Source organism: Rutidosis leptorrhynchoides, chromosome 6 (assembly GCF_046630445.1).
Source record: "Rutidosis leptorrhynchoides isolate AG116_Rl617_1_P2 chromosome 6, CSIRO_AGI_Rlap_v1, whole genome shotgun sequence".
In the NCBI taxonomy this organism is placed as follows: Eukaryota; Viridiplantae; Streptophyta; class Magnoliopsida; order Asterales; family Asteraceae; genus Rutidosis; species Rutidosis leptorrhynchoides.
In genome coordinates this window covers 185,698,202-185,705,653 of record NC_092338.1, presented here as the reverse complement: position 1 = coordinate 185,705,653, position 7,452 = coordinate 185,698,202, and positions in this window count along the sequence as shown.

The window sequence follows — 7,452 nt, the reverse complement described above, 5'->3', positions numbered from 1 at the left end:
ATATATTTTGAACATACTTTGATATATATGTATATATTGTTATAGGTTCGTGAATCAACCAGTGGCCAAGTCTTACTTCCCGACGAAGTAAAAATCTGTGAAAGTGAGTTATAGTCCCACTTTTAAAATCTAATATTTTTGGGATGAGAATACATGCAGGTTTTATAAATGATTTACAAAATAGACACAAGTACGTGAAACTACATTCTATGGTTGAATTATCGAAATCGAATATGCCCCTTTTTATTAAGTCTGGTAATCTAAGAATTAGGGAACAGACACCCTAATTGACGCGAACTCTAAAGATAGATCTATTGGGCCTTACAAACCCCATCCAAAGTACCGGATGCTTTAGTACTTCAAAATTTATATCATATCCGAAGGGTGTCCCGGAATGATGAGGATATTCTTATATATTCATCTTGTTAATGTCGGTTATCAGGTGTTCACCATATGAATGATTTTTATCTCTATGTATGGGATGTGTATTGAAATATGAAATCTTGTGGTCTATTGTTATGATTTGATATATATAGGTTAAACCTATAACTCACCAACATTTTTGTTGACGTTTAAAGCATGTTTATTCTCAGGTGAATACTAAGAGCTTCCGCTGTTGCATACTAAAATAAGGACAAGATTTGGAGTCCATGTTTGTATGATATTGTGTAAAAACTGCATTCAAGAAACATATGTCGATGTAATATATTTCTATTGTAAACCATTATGTAATGGTCGTGTGTAAACAGTATATTTTAGATTATCATTATTTGATAATCTACATAATGTTTTTAAAACCTTTATTGATATAATAAAGGTTATGGTTGTTTTAAAAATGAATGCAGTCTTTGAAAAACGTCTCATATAGAGGTCAAAATCTCGCAACGAAATCAATTAATATGGAACGTTTATAATCAATATGAACGGGACATTTCAAATTTTTCATATTGATTACAAATTTCGATGTCAAAGTTCAACTTTAAAAAGTCAAATAAATCGTTCTTCATGAAATTCGAACTTGTTCTTATGTTTCCAGTTAAATTGCATATTCAGAAAGTTTCTAAGATAGATTTAGAGTATAATTCATGCTGAAACCGAGAGCTAAAATGCTTTTAAAATCGAAATCAGAGTTGGTGTTCATCTTCTCCAAAACGGGTCTGATAATTTTTTTTTTTTAAATTCTGTTTGTTTGCTGTTAAAAACAATTCAAAGGTTTCACATTAAATTCGTTTATGTTTAGTTTATGATCCCAAAACCCAATTCAGTCGATTATTGATATGGATGTATGATCAATGATCGAGCAGAGTATTGAAGAATAATAGAGAATATGAAACAGAAACTATCGGGTTAAGTAAATATTAGCTAGGTTTGAATACAGAAAAACAGATACAGTTGGATGGTTGGGTATGTAGTCGGTTTAACGAGAGGTCACGTGTTAGAGTCCCGGCTTGGGCGATTCATTATTCTTTTTGAGCTTTTGAAGGTAGTCATTTATCAATTTATTATTATTATTATTATGATTATTATTATTATTATTATTATTATTATTATTATTATTATTATTATTTGTAGCGACCCGACAAAAACGTCATTGACGGCGCCGTCTACTTAGGTCCCGTTACGTGGTCATAAGTCTTTAAAACAACGTTTGACCAAAAGATATGTCGCATTCATTTCAAATGTAAAGATTGTTCAAAGTTTATAAGAATTGTTCCACCACAAGTTACGTTACAAAGTTATAAGTACAAATGAAACTTATGCGACATAATTTAAAAGTAGCCAAAAGACGCTCCATGTATGCATATATACTCGACATCCAATGCAAGTATCAAAATAATGAGTGGAAGCATGTATCACAAAACGTTCAGGGACCTGAGAAAAACATAGAAATCTGTCAACGAAAACGTTGGTGAAATCATAGGTTTAAGTAAGTAAGTGAGTAAAAGTAAGTCGAACCAAAAGATTTACATCAAAGATAAAATAGTAATACATTCTAAAAGTTAATATTCACGAGCACCCAATTATCAAGGCTTAACATTCCGTCCGTTGATACCCCATTCATAGTGCTAGAACAACACTGTTTCTCGAAAATATATTTCATCTGTGGACGGTAGCGAACCGTCCGAGATGAGGGTTTGTCAAACCCATATGGCCATACAACATAAGTTCACGCCTACACTTACACCCTGCAAGTGTAACTAATGATAATCGAATTGAGAATTTCGTTCTAAACTCGTATGTAGAATGTTTGTTTTCCTGTACTTGTGTTCACTTAGTAAAAGAAATGTTTATGTTTTCTCATCCCAAATATAAGTTCAAAAAGAGTAAAAGTGGGACTATGATCTTACCTTGAGTGCACGAGTAGTAAAGTACTTCAACAAGTAAACGTGTGCAAAGAACAATGCTAGTCTTGACCTAAACAAATAGGTTGTATCAATAACGATAGTCACGATTGGTCAAAGATGTTCAATTAGTCCTATGGCTCGTTAAGACTCGATCATAATAGCAGGTGAATCAAATTGTCATGTTTCATGCAAGGTACAAGTATAAAAGCATGTTAGAACGATTGCACAAACAATTGGTTAAGTTTGATTAAAAGTCAACTTGGTCGGGTCGAAGTCAACAAAAAAGTCAACACGTTCGGGTCGGGTCCCGAACTATTTTTCTGAGGTTTTTAATCATATATGAGCATGTTAGAACAAGTTACATGTGAATCGGAGGTCCATAGCATAGCAAACATTTTTCGTAAAACGACCAACGAAGACAGAAGCTGCCAGTGTATCTGGACGGCGTCCAGATTTTCTGGACGGCGTCCAGATTTGAAGGCTGGGACGGCGTCCAAATATCTGGACGGCGTCCAGCGTTGTAATCTGGGACAGCGTCCAAGGATCTGGACGGCGTCCAGATTGGTATTCCAGTCTGATGCAGTAAGCTTCTAAGTACACGAACCAAAAACCAAATAAACACAATTTATGATCCGCAAACAATCAAGTCAAGTATTTTATACCGTTGGGAAGGTAGTTTGACGAAGAAAATGACTAGACACATTTCAACAAGTAATTTAATACCTACAATAACCCAAAACCGCATTAAACTTTCATAATCAAAGGTTCAAGTTCTAAAAACGCATTTCATGATTCGGGTAACCAATTTACATGTATGGTATGCCGTTTCGAAGGTAATCAAACACACGTTGCAACAAAACACTTATCAACAATATTTCATAGCATTTGATACATCAAAAGTTCATATAAAGCTTATCAAACCCTAACCAAAATCTCAAAACCAATAATCATGTTAATGTAAGGTTTTCATGTCAATCAACACACCAAAACGAAGTTAATGAAGTAACTAACACTTTGAACACACAACCATTAACATCTAAACACATTTTATCATTCAAAATCAAAGGTTAAACTAACCCATTTCAAGTGTTCATGCTAGTTACACCAAATAACAAGATCGAGCCTACAAATTACATACACGACATCACAATGAGCCATAGACACTAACTAACACCATTTCAAGTCAAAAACACGAATTTAGAGAAATCTAGAGTTTTAAAAATGTTACCCAAACGAAATGAAGTTGGTACCAAAGTGAAGAGGATGAAGAGAGGATCACGAATATGTAATTTATTTTGTTGTAAGCCTCCTAGATCGAATTTAGATGATGATTGAATGAATTTGGAAATTGTGTGTGTGTTCTTGCTAGAGAGAAAGAGAGAGAGATGGAGATGGTTGAATGGTGGTGATTGGGGTGGACTAGGTGACCTAGTCAACTAGTTTGCCCCGTGTCAATTTTAGTCCCTCAAGTTTGAATCGGGTGCGTGAATTACCTAATCGAGATAATTTAAAACGCGTATTAACGAAAGATGTTATAAATATATAACGGACTTTAAAATAGTTAAACGGAAGGTAACCGGAAAAAGGCGGGATGTTACATTATTATTATTATTATTATTATTATTATTATTATTATTATTATTATTATTACATGTCTTTATTTCCTTTGCTAAACAACTTGCGTATTAACTAGATTTATCTTCAAAACTGTCATGTATCATAGTGTACTATATTTCATGTTATATGTAATATAGCGAAGTTGTAAGTTTGAAGAATATTTGTATGTGATATATTATTATAATCAGTTTTTCATATGGAATTGTAGTAGTTGAATTGTATATTAGCTACTAAGTATGAACTTAACGGGTAGGTAGTACCCGAATTTAAACTTATAAAACGCTAATATGAAGAAAAAGCTTTTATAAATGAGTTCATATTATGCTACGAGATACTATTGACTACTCTTAATATTCTGTATGATTAACTTGTTTCATTTGACTATTTTGAAGGAAATGGTACCGACTACTCGACACACCTTGAATATGAGCGAAGAGGAATTTCGTGCCTTTCTTGCTTCAAACATAGCCGCAGTACAGGCCGCGCTACATACCAACAATAACTCTGAATCTAGCAATACAGCTAACGGCGCAAGAAATCATGTAGGATGCTCCTACAAGGAATTCACTGCCTGCAAACCTTCAGAATTTGATGGGACCGAAGGCCCAATCGGATTGAAACGGTGGACCGAGAAAGTTGAATCGGTGTTTGCCATAAGTAAGTGTGCTAAAGGAGACAAAGTGAAGTACGCTACGCATACCTTCACAGGTATTGCGTTAACATGGTGGAATACCTATCTAGAGCAAGTGGGACAAGATGCTACTTACACACTACCGTGGTCAGCATTCAAGCACTTGATGAACGAGAAGTACCGTCCCAGAACCGAGGTCAATAAGCTCAAGTCAGAACTTAGAGGGTTACGAACACAGGGATTCGATATTACTTTGTACGAAAGACGATTCACAGAATTGTGCCTATTGTGTCCGAGAGCGTTCGAAGATGAGGAAGAGAAGATCGACGCGTTTGTGAAAGGGTTACCGGAGAGAATCCAAGAAGATATAAGTTCACACGAGCCTCCCTCCATACAAAAGGCATGTAGAATGGCTCACAAACTAGTGAACTAGATTGAGGGAAGAATTAAAGAACAGGCGGCCGAAGAGGCCAACGTGAAGTTAGTCAAAAGAAAGTGGGAGGAAAACGGTGATAAGAGTCACCAAAACAACAAAAACTATCCCAACAATCGCAACATCAATCCCAACTACAACAAACGGCACAACAACAACAACAACAACTACAACAATCATCCCAATAATAATAACAACCGCAACAACAACAACAATCAGAAGCAGCTATGCCAAAGGTGTGAAAAGTATCACTCAGGGTTCTGCACCAAATTTTGCAACAAGTGTAAAAGAAATGGTCATAGCGCGGCGAAGTGTGAGGTCTACGGACCAGGGGTTAACAGAACGAAAGGAACAAATGGTGTCGGAATGAGTAATGGCGGAGCAAGTAGTGTCGGAGCAAGTTATGCCAATGTAGTTTGTTATAAATGTGGAAAACCGAGCCACATTATTAGAAATTGCCCGAACCAGGAGAACACGAATAGACAAGGCTGCGGAAGAGTTTTCAATATTAATGCGGCAGAGGCACAGGAAGACCTGGAGCTTGTTACGGGTACGTTTCTTATTGACAATAAATCTGCTTACGTTTTATTTGATTCGGGTGCGGATAGAAGCTATATGAGTAGAGATTTTTGTGCTAAATTAAGTTGTCCATTGACGCCGTTGGATAGTAAATTTTTACTCGAATTAGCAAACGGTAAATTAATTTCAGCAGATTATATATGCCGGAATCGAGAAATTAAACTGGGTAGCGAAATATTTAAGATTGATTTGATACCAGTAGAGTTAGGGAGTTTTGATGTAATAGTTGGCATGGACTGGCTGAAGGAGATGAAAGCAGAGATCGTATGTTACAAAAATGCAATTCTCATTGTACGAGAAGAAGGAGAACCCTTAATGGTGTATGGAGAAAAGGGCAACACGAAGCTACATCTTATTAGTAATTTGAAGGCACAAAAACTAATAAGAAAAGGTTACTATGCTGTTCTAGCACACGTCGAGAAAGTACAAACTGAAGAAAAGAGCATCAATGATGTTCCCGTCACAAAAGAATTTCCCGATGTATTTCCGAAAGAATTACCTGGACTACCTCCACATCGATCTGTTGAATTCCAAATAGATCTTGTACCAGGAGCTGTACCAATAGCTCGTGCTCCTTACAGACTCGCACCCAGCGAGATGAAAGAACTGCAAAGCCAACTGCAAGAACTATTAGAACGTGGTTTCATTCAACCAAGCACATCACCATGGGGAGCTCCTGTTTTGTTTGTCAAGAAGAAGGATGGTACATTTAGGTTGCGTATTGACTACAGAGAGTTGAATAAACTTACCATCAAAAACCGTTATCCACTGCCGAGAATTGACGACTTATTTGATCAACTACAAGGCTCGTCGGTTTATTCGAAAATTGATTTACGTTCTGGATATCATCAAATGCGAGTAAAGGAGGATGATATTCCAAAAACTGCTTTTAGGACGCATTATGGTCATTACGAGTTTATGGTTATGCCATTTGGATTGACTAACGCACCAGCTGTGTTCATGGACCTTATGAACCGAGTGTGTGGGCCATATCTTAACAAGTTTGTCATTGTTTTCATCGATGACATACTTATTTACTCAAAGAATGATCAAGAGAACGAAGAACATTTGAGAAAAGTGCTAGAAGTATTGAGGAAAGAAAAACTGTACGCTAAGTTTTCAAAGTGTGCATTTTGGTTGGAAGAAGTTCAATTCCTCGGTCACATAGTGAACAAAGAAGGTATCCAGGTGGACCCATCAAAGATCAAAACCGTTGAAAAGTGGGAAACCCCAAAAACTCCGAAGTATATACGTCAATTTTTAGGATTGGCTGGTTACTACAGAAGATTCATCCAAGATTTCTCCAAAATAGCAAAACCCTTGACTGCATTAACGCATAAAGGGAAGAAATTTGAAAGGAAGGATGAACAAGAGAAGGCATTTAAGTTATTGAAGAAAAAGCTAACTACGGCACCTATATTGTCATTGCCTGAAGGGAATGATGATTTTATGATTTATTGTGACGCATCAAAGCAAGGTCTCGGTTGTGTATTAATGCAACGAACGAAGGTGATTGCTTATGCGTCAAGACAATTGAAGATTCACGAGCAAAATTATACGACTCACGATTTGGAATTGGGTGCTGTTGCTTTTGCATTAAAGACTTGGAGGCATTATTTATATGGGGTTAAAAGTATTATATATACCGACCACAAAAGTCTCCAACATATATTTAATCAGAAGCAACTGAATATGAGACAACGCAGGTGGATTGAACTGTTGAATGATTATGATTTTGAGATTCGATACCACCCGGGGAAGGCGAATGTGGTAGCTGACGCTTTGAGTAGAAAGGACAGAGAACCTATACGGGTAAAAGCTATGAATATAATTATTCGTACTAACCT